The sequence below is a fragment of the Amblyomma maculatum genome, chromosome 8 (assembly GCF_055883805.1).
Source record: "Amblyomma maculatum isolate TAMU_Amacu chromosome 8, ASM5588380v1, whole genome shotgun sequence".
Classification (NCBI taxonomy): Eukaryota; Metazoa; Arthropoda; class Arachnida; order Ixodida; family Ixodidae; genus Amblyomma; species Amblyomma maculatum.
This window is the reverse complement of record NC_139351.1, coordinates 66,597,091-66,611,238: the sequence shown is the minus strand read 5'-3', so window position 1 is coordinate 66,611,238 and position 14,148 is coordinate 66,597,091. Positions and strand designations below refer to the sequence as shown.

The following is a 14,148-nucleotide window of genomic DNA, read 5'->3' as shown; positions in this document are numbered from 1 at the left end:
GACCGCGGAACGGGGACCTCAGGGGCGGAGTCATGCTACGAGTCGCTGGCAATTGGTCGATTCCGTAATCCGTCACAATTGACGTCTTAAGGTCACGTGAAAGCCGCGTCAATTTGACGTCACGCTCTACAACTTGAGAGCGAAATTGAGAGCGTTACAGAATTCCCCCCCAGGGGTGTGAAACTCCCTATACCTCCCAGCGGCCACGAATTACAGACGCTAGCGCCAAACTCCCCATTATAGGATTATAGCGGGCGGGGGCGCGTAAAAAATGGACTTGACGGGGGAGGCCGTATAGCGGACTGGTCCAAAAAAACGGTGCGCTGAAGGGGGTGTCGGTAGGCTGCTTCAAGCAGCGCGGGTCGCGCGCTCGCGTGCGCCCGCGCCCGGGAAAACGCTCTGCCCGTGGATTTTCTACCGCATCATCGTTCTGCCGCGGCGCGACCATGCGACCGGGGGCCCGATCCTCGATATTCGCCTTCCCCTGGCGGCGCCATATTGTCTTTCTGATTGGCTCTGAAAAGAGTCACGTGCTTCAAACTTGTGGCGCGAAACCATCAGTTGAGGCAAGCACTTTTAGCGGTTACGTCAAAATGACGTAGCCGTGAAAATTGATTTCAACCGGAGCTATCCTTGTTGCCTGGATGACAAATACGAATGATTTTGGAGTGGAAGCAAAGTTACTGATGGTGGTTTGGAGAACACTTACGCTCGATTAACCAATGTGATGAAAATAATGGCATACTGGGAAGGAGCGGATGCTCAAATTTGATTGGCTGGAGCTATGTCACGTGAAACACGTGATACGCAGGCATATTTAGATTACGTCAAATTGACGCGTCATGACGTAACTGATGTGCCGCCATTACCGAAAATGCTGACGTTTGGCCGCCATAATTTCGCCGAGTGGCGAGGTGCCCGAATTATGCTAATGAGACTATGGCGACAGGCAAGCTGATTTATGCAGCCGTTAGCCTACCGTAGTTTCTTAGCTTGTTATTAAAAGTAAAAGGATAACTTTATATACACCTTGCATGGCTTTTAAACGCAATAGAAAGGCAAATAATGAGCGCGTATGAAATAAAGGACGCTTGAGACAATCTGTAATGGGGGCAGAAGCTTGCGGCCGCGTGACGGCGCTAACTGCTTTCTTATTTCAAACCCTTTCTTCCCATGGTAAGAAATCATTGGTCTGTGCGGTTATGATAACCCAGCAATGGCGGCGGCCATGGAGGGAGGCATGAAGGGAGGTACGCTTTCATTATAGTGAACTAGAATATATATTCTAGTTCACTATAGCTTACATGGAGGAAAGAAAGAACTTGTACGCTTATGAGTGGTCTTCGTGCCGTTCGTCGTCTGCAAGTAGTGATCGAGGATTTGCTGCAGCACAGCAATGCTGTCAAATTGTCTTGAAAGATAGCTCGTCAGTACAGTCAGATCAATCATCTGACGAGGAGTGTAGTGTGGCGGCTTTGCAAGCTCCGAGGCGAGAATTGTCCTGCGCTCGGAATGTTGAACTGTTGAGCTACTGGTGCTTCGGGTGTGATCGCCAGTGGTGAACGCCTCTGATGTTGGATGGCACGAAATGTATTCGTTCGGCCGAGCGACAAGCTCCCGGAATGTGTCGGGCTTCTCGATGGGTGTCGACCAGCAGGGCAACGCAGTCAATCTGCTGGAAATGGTGCAGCACGTCGAGCATCACAGAGGTAAGTGCAATAAGAAAACCTGTAAAGGTGACTGTTCATGCAGCGTCATTCGCATTCAAGTTGTACGCAGGCGGGAAATGACAAGATTAAAGGAATACTCACAGGACGCATGCGGCGAATCCGATATTTTTAATCAGCACTTTGCGTTGCTTTTAGCTGCATATTTCTACGACGCATTATAATTTTCTTCAACTTCTCTACACTGCACGAACTTTAAAAAAAAAAAAAAAAAAAAAACTGAGTGTGCTTGTAGTTGTCAAGATTTCTTGGTTAATGGTTTCGACGACCGAGGAAGGAAAAACAAGTGAAATCGCCTGATATAAGTCGTTCCCTTAATTGCAAAAAAAGAAAGAAAAAGTTAGCCACAATACAATTTCCGCCACCAAGCCGTCTTTACCTGTTACGGAAATGGTTCACTTAGGTTTAGGTTTTGCACTGACCATTTCTTGCATTCATAGATTACACTTTACCGCAGCCTAGCTTGTAGCTTTGATGATTTTGAATGTTCCTGTGCCATGCGTGTTTGATATTTTATTTGCATATAATTTAGGCACTAAACATTTGCAGGTGATCGTGTGGACCTTGTGCAGCCGTTGCAGCACTTCCAATCCGAGTCATCATGTGGTCGAGAAGTCCTGGGGCCATATTCAACATCATTAACCTCTCTGCTAGGCTTGTATAATCTGGGAGGCCACGCCTTGTCCCTGGACGGCCACATCAGATGTGAAGTGCTATGCAGATGGACAGCTCTTTTTGAAGATCGTTACAGCTTGTAGTGTGTGCAGATCACATGACATTGACGCCACCTGCAAATGGTAATCGCAGCAGGAACATCAACAAGTACAAGGAAGAGGACGTGCAACATTTATATTAACTCGGACAGGAACAACTTGATCACCTGCACTTGAGATTTTCACTCGCTGTCATGATTTTGATATATGCCACAAGTGATCAATGTGCACATTCTTACTGCTTCATGTTCGATAGCATACTGCTGAAAAGCCGTCCAAGTCTTAATTTTTTCTGTGGTTTTGAGATATAACCATCTCTTTGGTGTACATTTTGTTGATAGCATGTGCAAGAACCAAGTTCAGCTTTGGGGTGGCGCAGTGGTTACGGCGCTCGACTATTGTTCCCAAAGACGCGGGATCGAATCCCGGCCTCGGCGGCCGCTTTTCGATGGAGGTGAAAAGCAAGGCGCCCATGTGCTGTGCGATGTTAGTGCACATTAGTGCGATGTTAGAACCCCAGGTGGTCGAAATTTCCGGAGCCCTCCACTACGACGTCTCTCATAGTCTGAGTCGCTTTGGGACGTTAAACCCCACAAACCAAACCAAACCTTTCCTTGGTGCTATAATTTTTTGTCTACCATCTGTAGACATACTGAGTGTATTCTACAAGTGCTGTGGCCCTTGCTGAGAGCTGTCATTCTTTGTTGTATACTTTGCTTTTTTGTGTTCTGCTTAAACTCAGTGTGCATTTTATTAAGTGCTTCATGTCAATGAAACACAGGAAGGTACAAAAACGTTCTCCTTCTACCTCCAGAAGTGCCATTCTGAGTAGGACATGCGGGCAGCAACAGTTCACAATTCACTTTGGTGTTTGTGGCAAGCAGGCAGCCTGCGATGTACTACTTCAGTGAGAATATTTGACATACGTGCACCCTGGTGGATGTGTCTGCAGTCGTTTACCATAGCAGAGTCCATTTCGTTACACCTATCTTGTGTGCTACTAGGGTGAAATGTGAGGTGCCCACTGTGTTTTTCCACAAACTGCAGAGTGAAGCGAGCTGTGCTTCTTTGTATTTGGTTGCCTTTATGCTTGTTTTCTATTGCTTCCTTCATATGCTGAATGTAGATGAACAGCAATCAACTAGTTTTCCCAAGGATAATTTGTGCATCTATTTGGTGGTCATTGTCTTTCATTGTTGTATGCACGGAAAATGAGGCCCCCGCCAACTTGTCAACCCATTTTGGCAATTTTAGATTCCACTTTTGCAAAATTTGCCAGTTTCATTTTGCACTGCAATTACTGATGCTTTGTAGTGATGTTAATCAAGATCCCAGATAACCTGTTTAACCTCTGCATCATTTGTGTGGCTCGGCGATCAATGAACATTTTTGTATTCTTCAGTTTTTTCACAAAGGCAACTATTGACTTCTCTGTTTTGTAACTAGGTGATATTGATGTGCATGTGCACCCACTGGCAAAAGTTCTTGAAGGTGGCTTCGCAGGGGAAAGAATGCATTCATTTGTGTACGGGATAAATTGCTTGACATTTCATGTTTCACTATATAACTCATAGTCACAATAATGATGCACAAGCGCAGGAGTGAAATAAAAACTTTTTGATAAGATTGTCCTTCATAAATTTTTGACTGCAGCTCTACAAAATGCTTTGCTCCTTTTGTGCATTGCTACATATCTTGTTCCATAAAATACCTCCCTCCATGATAGCGTTGTGTGTAGTCCTTCCATACCTCTATTATGAGGCTGCTATCTGGGCCATTTGCTTCTTGACACATTCTTGCTGCTGCCACATGCCCTCCGGCACTCACATATGTTAAAAGAGGGTTGGTAAAGCTCTCATATTCATGCTCTAAGCCACTGGAGACTGGCTTCATCACTCGAGATGTTTATCGAATGATTGCAGCTGTGTATAACTGCTTCATTACTTTTTTTTCTGTTAGTTGCTTTTGTAGCCTTCATTGTTCTTTGTGAGCTTTAAATTGAGAATTTTAAGGAAGGGGCACAAATTTTATGCCAATCACTTTCATTTCATTTATGTAGAAGCACTTTCAAGGAAACTTGTGTTTCATCATCACTTTTCAACATTTTGTACCATTGTGCTAGTACTGAGTTGTATAACTTTTTGCTCTCATAAGTGACAGCTGCGCTAGTTTCACTTACACCTATCCTATTGTCGCATGTGTTTTCTATGTTATCTAGTATCCCTATGCTTTCCTATTATATCAGCTTCAGCAATCCTCTCTGCATTTAACCCTCAGAATGTGCTGCATATTTTGCACGTCTGCTATGTGTACAGCCTAAATTGAACACCACAATATATTCTTAAGATTGCATTCAAAAGATAACTTCCTGAAGGTACAATCCTATTGAACACAGTAGACGTCATACTATCCATAAGTGAGCCATTCTTTTTCGTGATGTATTGAAGAATTTGTGAACAAAGCGATTTCATTTTATCTTGACCACATTCATCTGTTGTTTCTGCGGTACAGCCTCTGCCACAGCTGCATCTATAACTCGGCTGTTGACACTGTGGTCAAATGTCTTGCGAGCCAGCAGAGCCTAATGTAGCGTTGATGTTCAGCTATTGGCTTCTTGCTTTTATTTTTTTTGATGCAGCAACGTTAAAGCCTCTTTTCTGCACAAAACGCGACGTTGTGAGTGGAAAATCTTGGGCACATTTCAGACAGGTGACATGGCCGAGTACTCAGTGTGATGTCTCTGGCTTCACCTTTGAGATGAATGTGTGAGGTGATAAACCTTGCAGGATCTTTGGGTAATAAGACAGGCAACCCTTAGGCCATGGAAACGCATCCGTACAGCTTGGTTAGAGTGGGCTTTATAGGTATCTAGACAAGTGGTCTTCCACATAATTGGATAACTTACAGGTATATGCTACTGATATGTATCATAGAATAAATACTAGATGTTAGCAGTAGCAAAGTCGATTCACACGAATGAGAGTCTGCAGACAGGAGCCATAAAAGCTGTTGTGTCATAGCGGTAAATGCTGAGCTTGCGTGTCCCCACAATTGTTTTTAGAGCATGAAGTTTTCAAGTGCTGTGCTGGTTTGCCTGATAGCCGTCACACTGAGTGACTTGCTGAAATAATGCTTAAGGCTTGTCTTCCTGAGCCAAACATTTCTCCTTTTTGGTAGACTGCATAAAGGGAACATTCTAGGTGTGGCAGGCATTTATGCACAGATAAAATCATTCTTACACACACTATAACTACCTTTGCCCTGTCCATAACAGAATCAGGGAATACTTGCTCTGTCCCAGGTGCCGACTACCATTTAAATGACGTTGAGTTCCATAATCTTTGATACTGGTAATACTGCGGAACGCATAGCATCCCTTGACTGCAGTTGCAGCCTAGTGGTTTGAGCATTTGGGGACCAATCCTCAGTGGTGTTGGGTACTCATTGGTAAAACAGTGGGTGCTTGCTTTGCTGGTGTTGGGGTTATCTTGGGCCAAACACTTGGAGAATGGGTTTTTGACCCTATCTTGTGTTCCCTTGCTTTGTATAACTAATTTCTCTTCTTTGGTCTCCAAGGCCGTGCCACCTTTCAGATATGGCGATGAGCTGTACAAGTACAACAATACTGTAATTACTTGAATGTGTGACAGCCTTTCATTTTAGGCTGTGTATTGTAGAGTGTGCAGTGCTGTAAATAAATTTTGTATTGTTTTGTATATTGTAATTTTCAGTTTTCTTATAAGCAAGGCTTCATGTCAGGTGCATGTAAAAAAAAATGCCAAAAAGTACCGAAAGCAAATGATACACCAATTGTTAGTCAACGACGAGCTGTTTAAAGCTACAGGGAATGTGTTACGTGAGTAGCAGGTCTCTTAAAGTGTGCATGTTTTACCAAAATAAAGGACAGAAGCTATACTGCAACCTGTTGGAAGAACCATGCATACAAGACGCACTAGCTGCAAATCATACGCTCATTTAAATCACGTTTAGTTTTCCAATGATATGCAATCAGAATGTCGAAAAAGTAAATTTCATGCTTTATTCCCATATTTATGCCCGTATTCAGGTGAGGTTCATTTGAGCATGTTTTTGAGTCAGAGTGTAGAGAGTGGATGTTAGACAGTTGCACGTTGGACATTATGCATTGCTGGAAGAGCACACAGGGGATGGCACAGCCAATACAAATCATACAGTATTATCACCTGGCATTAATGAACCTTTGCCAAAAAATCCAGAACACCACCCTGATGTGCTGCAGGCCACATTGCTGCAGGCCTTGCAATTCATGCCTCTTTTTGTCGAATATTGTTCCTGTGCATGCTTCTGTTTTTCTTTTTTGTTGCTGTTACTTTTTACTTACGGTGTCTTTAAAGTCACGCTTGCTTTCCCCTTTGGCTCCCTTGCTTCACTCAGAGACAGGTTCGGGCTTTGTGTATATAGCATGTGCACTGGTTAATGTGTGCATGAATGCTACATTCATTTGACAATTGCTTCAAGAAAATGGTTTCCGTACTGCATCTAGCTCATTGTAATTAGGCATCATATATCATATTCACTCTTCATGTCTGTTCCTTCACTTCCTGATCGTCAAATAGTATATGTGAAGGCATATCTCTAGCCGACCTCATCACCCTTCTCTCCTCTGAGGAATCATGCTGCACTGAAAGAAAGTGCCGGATGCTATTGCAAGTGCAAAACTGGTAAACAGTAGCAAAGGAACTAGGCTGTACCTGACAAATTTTGTTTCTCTTGTGACATTGTGGTGTGATGTGCACCTGCATCAGACGAGCAGTGTTGCTACTTTTATAAAATGTTTTTATGCAACATGCTCAGAAACCAAGCAGAATAATACCGACAGCTTTTTTTTTTATTATTATTATTTTAACGAGGCATCTGCCACAACAGAGTGACACACTCTGCATGCGGTGAAATGTGCATACAGCGTGCTATGTCTAATTCAGGGCACATTAAATGCCATCAGCGTGAAAGCTAACCTGTTGCTGCCAGTGGGCATCTGGATACACTTTTCATTGCATTTTCATTGCTGCCAGAAAATCTTATCTGCTTATTTTTGCGGCTGCGTGAAAACGTCCCCGCCTCGATGGCTCAGTAATGATTATAGACGCTCGGCTCTCTGACCCGCAATATGTGCGTAGCCCAGCTACGACGATCGCATTTCGATGGAATTAACACGCTAAAGGTGGTCCGATGTCAGCGCATGCTAAGATCGCCAGATATATGGCCTAATCGAGCTCTCCACTATGCGTGTTTTCACTACGCCGCTCCAGTCGGGCCGATATCCGCACGCTACGCCACAGAAGCCGACACGTATACCCGGCCGTAGCAGACTTGCTAACATGATGGAAACGGTGGGCTGCCGCAGGCAGTTTCCAACGACAGTGATACCCTGAGAAGGCCAGCGTTGTCGTCGGATAGGTGCGTCTCTTCTCTAGAGGCAACTGCAGCCCGAAAATCTGTTGGGCGCTTCCAATTCTCAGTCGTAAACAAATTCTTGAATCCTGATACTCGCCGATTTCTCTGCGCGACTAAGTCCATAAATGAAACACGGACAGCTAGCAACATGCAGGCATCTCAAGTGAGGCATCGCTCACACTTGACGACCGGCTGTTTGTGGGGTTTGCGTCGAGTACCGCCGTTCGCTCAGCCTAGCTGCTGGTGGACGTCCGACAGCGTGTGTACTATGATGCACTGTGGTCGCAACTACCGTTACTATAATAGTACAGTACAGCCGCAATGTATACGTAAGTATCTCACTATCTCCTCAGCCTTGCCCTGCCGCGCGACGCGTGTATGCAGCGTAAACACTGTTCGCACCGACCCTTCAGCTTCTTGGCATCGCAGCGTTGGCATTTTTGTAATCGGCGCCAAGTAGCAGACGACAGCGTTATTTTTTGTAACTTTTTTCCTTGTTTTTTAAATTTCGTCATCAATTTCTGTTTATACGCGTTTTAGCGCCGCCCCAATATTTACGTCACGGGTACGTCACAACATGGCCGAAAAGGCGAATATCGAGGATCGGGCCCCGGCTCGCGGCAGGAACAGCATAGAGAAAGAGATTGGTAAAGAGCGGACACTCCCATAGGGCCCAGCGGCCCATTTGACTGTAGTGCACCAAGCGGCCGGCGGCAACTACTTCCGGTCTTGCTGAAAGGCGCGCGATTTGAATGCTAGCCTTGCGCTGCGCCCTTCCCTGCCCTTTTGGCGCATTATTTTGGTTTTAAATAATCTGCCAGTGTTTCTATTTATTTTCAGCATGCATAACAACAGGAAAAATAGATTCCCAGTTCTCTAAACTGCCCATAAACGCAGCTGCGCCACAGCCTTTGCAAAACCGTATTGCAGAAAAGACGCCAAGTGCTTTGTGAAATGAATTTATTTTGCTTCATATAAAACACGAGATGCAACAGATGTAGACGGATGCATTGACAATACTTGACACACATTAGGCGATGTGCACAATACAGAAAAATAAAAATACACAAGGTGAAAAACAGCACTTAGGTAGAGACAAAAATAGCATAACTGATTTCCGAATTATTGCAAATGATATGTAACAAAACAGGCATTTTACATAAACGACACAGTCCCAGTAGTGGCTACCTTAGCAAGGGTAACTTGTATTGTCCAGGGCAGAGAGGAGTACTGACGCTTGAGGGAAGGCCACACCATTCACTCGTCGCATCTGCCGTGCTTCGGCTGCAGTCCGTGGGTCCATGCAGTGCTGTTGGAAAAGGAATGAACATGATGCAGAAGGTTGCAATGAAATGTAAGGCCACTGCACCGCGCACACATCTGTGCATGTGGGTGGGTACTGAAAACTTGGTCAGCAGCAGTTATGGTCCAGAACAGAAAAGCTACTCTTGCAACGTAGAGGTCAGGAAATGCAGGCTAACCTAACCTATCTGAAAATGCATTTCTACAGAGCGTGAAATAACAGCCACTAATCTAACAATATTCCTCAAGAGCACTGAACAGCTGAAGCAGTGAAGCTTGCCGCATAATAAAACATTTTTCACTTTAACGTTGTCCCGTTAAATGTAACGCGCCACCACGCAAAACCGCGGCCGGCGAGCACGCCATTTTGGCTTGCCTTTCATACGCGACTTTGTGAAGCGCAGACCACCGCGCTGAGCTAAACTGCCCCGCAGTTTTACAAGAATGAAACATTTTTCACCTTGCGGTTGCCCTGTTAAACGCGACACCACGCAAAACCTCACGCCATGCCACATGTCATCGCGGCCGGCGAGCCATATTGGCGAGCGCCTTGTCATGCCTGTTGGCTGCCCTTCACGTGCGACTTCGTGAAGCGCAGACCGCCGTACTGAGCTAAACTGCCTGAAATACTGCGTAATTTAACAAGAAAGTCAAGAATGAAACGTTTCTCACTTTACCGTTGCTCTGCTAAATGCGACACTTAGCAAAACTATAGCCGTTCGGCAAACTGCGTCAGCATGGCCGCACCGGCCGGCGAACACGCCATTTTGGCGCAACGGCATCCCTTGGTGCCTTCACATGCCACTTTGTCAAGCGTGACGAGCTAAACTGTTCGAAATGAAGCTGCTGCCCGGGAACACAACATATTACACCTCGCCGTGGTTGGGAACCGCCAGAGTTACGGCGTAACGAACTGCGCCTGAACAGCCGGCGCGCCTGTTCACGAGCTGCGAAACTTATTGGCACCGGCCGGCACGGTCAGCGTAAACTGCTTGAAATGCAGCGTAGTTAAGCAAAAAACGTGGCTCACCTTGCCGTCGTTTCCAACCGCTGTCGTTCCGCGCAGCAGCCCACGAGAGGTCAGTGACGCACAAGCGCGGCGAGGCACGGGCACACTACCGCTCCCTTCGACACCTTCTTGTCGTCTGCTCTGGCGGGCTACCGCTGCTGCCGCTGCAGCGAGTGCCGTCGCGCGCGCGTCCGCGCATGCGCACGTCCGTGCCGCCATCCATCAATCGGCGGCAGCGCAAAAAGTCGCGCGTCATTTCCTGGGGCCAGTTTTCGCCGAGTGACCGCTCTTTACCAATCTCTTTCTCTATGGGAACAGTGTGATGGAAAGAAAAACCACAAACAGCGCTCTCGAGGGCGCAGGCGCTCGCGAGCAAGCGTACCCGACCGCAGCAAGAAATAGCACAGAGAACAGCAGATATCGTTTCTCTTTTTTATTAGCTGCACGTGAAACAGAAAATGAAAAGATGCGACAAGGTATCCCTCACACACGCGCACTTTACATAGCTAACAGTTTACAGTAGCGTTATGTGTTCTGCGCTAACATTGTAATCTTGCATGCTTGCTTTATCACTACAAAAGAACACAGTTTGCCGGCACTGCTTCTGTCAGCATGTGTACAGTTGATATGAAATTAAATAAATGATGCACATATTCATTCTACGCATTCCATACCATCAAAGCAATGTAGAAACATGAGCAAATACCTGCATTCTAGTTACCTAGTGGTTGGTATTTGATGCAAGTAATCACATGTCACTGCGCTATACATAACCAAAATGCATGATTAAAAATTTACACTACCCTTCCTGGAAGAACAGTCTTCTTCGAAACGCACGTCTCTCCACAGTACATGAAGGTAACAAGTTCAACACGAAACACAGCGGATATCGCCGACTGTAATGGCCAGCACAATCAGCAGACGAGATGGGTCCACGGAACTGGAGGTGCACGCAGACAAGTCTCTCGTCTCACGAAGGGGCGAAGAGCCAGCAGGAATGAGATGCACAGAGTAAAAGAACCGCGACGAAAAATCGCGACTTTGGCCGATAAGCCAACACGCAGAGAATTCACAGCGCTAGGCTACGCAGACGACCGACGCAGACGACAGTTCTAATTCAAAACGAGCGGAGTCGTAACGGTTGCAGCGGTTCACGCGACGAAGCAAGCCACGCAGCGCAGTCGGCGGCGCCGTCAGTGCGAGGGGAAAATTTAGGCGCGAGGGAGAAGTCCTCCTCTCAGCTTTTTCTTTCCTCCTTTCGCCCCCGCTTGGGAGAATTAGACGGGACGGAAGTGCCCCTGACTTTCCGCGGCCTGGTACAACCAACGTCAATGGTACAACCGCCTTTCTGGATCTGGTGCATCTCTTGCTGCGTTCATGATCAGTCAATGGAAGTTATCCATATTTGTTTTGTAATGGTAAAAAATTTCTTATTTCCTTTGCAAGAGCTTTAAAAAAAATAACGAAGGTCAGTTCCGGTTTTTATTTTATTGCTGTTCGTAATAAATTTCTTATTTCCTTTGCAAGAGCTTTAAAAAAAAAATAACGAAGGTCAGTTCCGATTTTTATTTTATTGCTGTTCGTAAAAGTCCAGATCAATCCAATCCAGACGAGCACCATCTTTCTTTTTTGCTTATGTCACTTGTGTCCAAGCACAACTACCAAGGCCCGTCCTTCCTGGCATCGTTTTTACGTTAACCGGCCATACAGTAAGTGCGTACACAGTCATTTGTTTTCACTGACATGTTTTCTATTGACTCATTTAGCTCGAACAATCAAATAGCAGTACGGAACGGACGTCGGAGTAGTCGGAAGTTATTTTTCTCGTGCCCTCTTGCACGTGCTGACTTATCAGCGTTGACGCCACCATTGGTAAGTAGTGATTCTCACATCGACGCACCATGATGCTGTTCAGGGTTGAGATCTTATCAGAGTGCGCGCAAACGAGCATAGTTGAGTAGCCTTTTTATTATGCCGACTTGCGCCCGCAAAAGAACTGCACAACTCTTCGGCGGCGATAGTGACAAACGTTATCGCTGGTTGTCTAACTACATAATCACCGCTTGTCCCGGCAGCGCTGAATTTAAAGCCAGCATGGAAACGTCGTGCAGAAGCCGCCAAAGGCAACTGGAAAGATCTGGGACATTGTGGATTGCAGTCGCGTGCGGATGCGGTCTTAAAAGATCGAAATAAATCTTGGCGCATCTTGCGCTACAAAGAATGCGATAAAGAACATCAGAGAATGGACAAGGAGCACATAACGTTCGTTGCACAATTTCAGATAATGCGCACTCCTCACATATTGAAAGAATTCTTAGCACTGAAAGAAAAATATACGAATTACATTGCCTTTTACACAGATGGTTCAAAAACGAGAGAATATATGTTGGAAGTGCAGTAGTACAAAATGAAACAGAAGCAATAGCAAGACTACTTCCTTATACAACAGTGTTCACTGCAGAGTGTTATGCTGTTTGTGCGGCGGTAGAGAAAATAAGAAATCAAAACATCAAAAATAGCATTATCTACACTGACTCCTTAAGCGTCCTCACTGCATTAAACTCTAAAGATGCAGTTGAACCCCTAATTGGCAACATATATATGCATAGGGCACACACACATCACTCATAATTTTTACTTGACAAATAAAGACAAACCAGTGTGTGAATTGTGCGGAGATGAGCTCACAGTAAATCACATTTTAATCTCATGCATGCAGTTGAGAATCTCAGAAAAAACTATTTTACTGTATTTTATAATGAACACATTCCATTTCATCTTGCATTGCTTTTAGGGGAACAAGCATTTGTAGATTTTTCTCTAGTTTGTATATTTCTTAAGACAGCAAATGTTTTAAATCGAATATGAGAACCGTAACTCTTAAGTACCTCACTTAACAAATCATCTAATCTTGTGTTTGGTGCAACCTTGTGTTTGGCGCAACCTTGTGTTTGGCGCTGCACTTATAGAGAACTGCTTCTTTTCACTGCCTATAAATACATAAAATGCACAAAAGTAAGCAAGCAACAGCACATCCCCTGTGTGTGACTGATTGGCCGCAGCTTCACTTTATGGGTCTAGAAAATTCATGTGGATGCTTGCAGGTATACCATGGACGGGCAGATGTTTGTAAGGGCACAGCACACCTACACAATTTTATCTAGTGCGGAGTACTTGTGTCTTCGTCTCCCATGCAACACACTCAATTGGCTGTACAGCCTTCAAAATGGTGTATTTGTTCCGCACTAGGCCAATCACTCGTTTTACATGGATACTTACATTAACTAGCCGTCTGGCTGTTTCCACGTCCAAAGCAGTGAGCTGCCTTTTGCACCTAGTGAAGGCAGGAATGTGCAGTTTAGCAAAGTACAGTTGTCCGCAGGCTTAACACGAATAACAGAAACCGTGGCCGGAAGCGGCCTGGACTGATGCCAGCGATGCAAAGTGTTGCGCGCTGTTGCCTAACATCTGGGTATGTTTGAGGTGGCCGACGATAGCAGGAGCGCAGCTCGATTTGACTAGTCACCTTGTCTTTTGCTTGTGTGTAAGGTTAAAAACTATCCATTTTTAACCTTACATACTGGCATGATGCATTACGTTGGTTGCACTAAATCTTTCTTCGCTTCCTTATGCATGTTTTTAATTTCAGGCAATATTTGGAGCTCCAGACCACTAGGTGGGTTCTCCACAGTGCATCAATATCGCCAAAAATTTGAAAACAGTAGTAAAGGGCAAATTTGATTGCAATTTAAAAAAAATCGTCTTTGGTTTTTATTTCAATGTCTCTTAAGAATCCTCAGTACCTCAAAAATACCACGGACTAAAAAGTGTTCCATTATATTGCTTAAAAATATACCAATAAATATAAAACTGAGTGCTTGTCTTTATAATGGCCAAATTCAGCCTGCATTTTGGCAAGATTCAATAATATGTTGGCACTAAACTATTTCTCTACATTATCTAG

The 14,148-nt window shown here is 45.0% G+C and overlaps 2 long non-coding RNA genes across 2 annotated transcripts in view; both read left to right on the top strand.

Annotated features, from left to right (window-relative positions):
• Positions 1 to 464: 464 nt before the first annotated feature.
• On the top strand, positions 465 to 6,361 carry LOC146181353 (uncharacterized). Its single transcript, XR_014700201.1, has 2 exons — positions 465 to 1,709; positions 2,277 to 6,361. It is a non-coding gene; the product is annotated as an uncharacterized LOC146181353 (long non-coding RNA).
• A 5,427-nt stretch (positions 6,362 to 11,788) lies between these two features.
• The window catches only part of LOC146181350 (uncharacterized), a 126,477-nt gene continuing 124,117 nt past the window's right edge, over positions 11,789 to 14,148 (top strand). The window contains exon 1 of the long non-coding RNA XR_014700200.1: positions 11,789 to 11,893. This is a non-coding gene — a long non-coding RNA (uncharacterized LOC146181350). The remainder of the gene's footprint in view (positions 11,894 to 14,148) is intronic.